The sequence below is a fragment of the Diadema antillarum genome, unplaced genomic scaffold, assembly GCF_040938485.1.
Source record: "Diadema antillarum isolate AM-2024a unplaced genomic scaffold, OU_Dant_1.0 seq00001804_RagTag, whole genome shotgun sequence".
NCBI classification, from domain to species: domain Eukaryota; kingdom Metazoa; phylum Echinodermata; class Echinoidea; order Diadematoida; family Diadematidae; genus Diadema; species Diadema antillarum.
The window spans coordinates 708,236-710,258 of record NW_027272480.1 but is presented as its reverse complement, the minus strand read 5'-3'; positions in this window follow the sequence as shown (position 1 = coordinate 710,258).

Sequence of the window (2,023 nt, the reverse complement as noted above, 5' to 3'; positions counted from 1 at the left end):
AAGCATAATTTTATGTTTGATTGATTCTTTGTTTTTGTTTTTATTTCTGTTTTGTTTTTTAATATTGATGGACAGAAGTGACCCGGTAGTTAAATGAAGGCTAGGCCTACATGATTGTCCTTCCGGTATTAATATCAAGGTCATGTGAGGTTTGATGCTCATGTCCGCATCTGTAAACATGTATTCGGATGGGATGACTGTTTTCTGCTAAACAGGACTACCATCTTTCGGTACATGAATTCCGAACTCTTCATATCATGGCGATATTGCGTTGAAATGTATAGACATGTTTAGTGGGGCAATAAGAACCGAAGTAACCATTTCAGTCTGAAAACGGCACGTGCAACTGCCATAAGATATCCAAAATAGCTCGATCGATTTGATGAGCTCTACTCGTCCGACTTCGTTTTACGATGAAGAATGGCAACAGTCATTTTAGTCTCAAATGTGACAGGTGTTGTTGTTGTTGTTTTAAAGAAAGAAGAGAAAGAGAGAAAAATTTTGGGCCCTATACAACAAATAATTTGCCCCATAGTCACAGGTGTGACTGTTAAAAGATATCCGAAGAGTTCGAAGGAAATGACGCGCTCTATACTCCTTGTGTGATCTTGATTTACGATGGTATTCAGTCGACATTAGCGCTTATCATCCATGACAATAATAATAGTATTATTAGTATGTTTGGATTTCATTTCCCTTTAGAAAAAAAAACTGAAGAAGTCTTTCCTCTTGACCTCACTGGAATGACGGAGTGTGGACTGAAAAACTTTGATGCTATTTTGATTGCTAGTGCACTGCACTGACCAGATGCAGTGAGGTGATTTAATAATAATTATTGAATGCCTGTGTGCTAGATGGTAGCAGTGGTTATAAAGGAAGCTGTTTTGTGTAGCACTTTTGCCGCACCATTGAAAAGTGACACGACTTACAGGAGTCATGCGAAATGTCGCTGTGGCGCAAATTCGGAGAAGGGAAGAGTTTGTATCGCATCAATTGTCAACTACATGTATGAATATTTGGACAAAATTCTTGTATGCTTCCTTGTTTGCTCACTATAGTATTTGTTTCTATGTTTGTTTCTTTAATTGTTTTAGCGTTGTGGTGTGTAACGCTATCAGGGAGCTTTAGATTTTCGCGACGCGGATTTTCAGAGGGGAAAAAAGCTGTTCTGAGCTTGCGCAAAATCGCTTATCAAAATCGATCTATTTTTATCTCGCGTCGTCTGAGTTTTCACTACGCGTTCTTGGCTGTTTTTGCTTCCGCTCAATTCACGACGCAGAGAGCTATTTGATGCAGTGATCATATGGGGGCGACATTTTACTTTTTATAGGTTGGCGTCCTCGCGTAATCTAAAGCTACTTTGCAACACGACGCAGGGAGAGAGGAAAACGTCCAATGCGATCGTTGTCTCAAACATCAGCGTCGCAAACCTAAAGCTCCCTATCAGTGGACTTAGAGGTGCTATTTATCCACATAAAAGGACAGCCATAAAGTCGTGTCATACTCGGTGTGATCCACGCCCAATTTTTCGTCTTTTTGCCTGCGTTGGCCAAGGCGGCGGCGTCAAATCGGCTCTGGCTGTCTATTTTTGAACTTTCAAATCGAAGTCGCATCGCATGTCGTATACAACCAAGGCGATTACCAAAACGTTTGATTTTTCAATGAACTCTCCATGCAGTAAGCACCTTTAGGCTGTGCCATTGTAAGCGTCATTCTAACAATATTTTTGAAGATGTCTGATTCTTGGCAGTTTTATTGTCGACAACTCGTGGAAAATTATCCCCCAATCAGGACCAAGTACTTTTGTATCCATCCGCCACTCGCTGTTATAAGAGAGGTGTATTTGTGAAGGCTATATCATGCTTGTGCGAAGGTGGAATTCTGATCAATATAATAATTGTTGTATTTTCATATTATGTGTATCATACCGGCGATGAAAAAGAACGAGAAAAGGGAGAATGCTATTTTTATCTGATTATCGACAGTTTCACTTTTGATCTTGTTGTGTTGGTGACATTCGTCT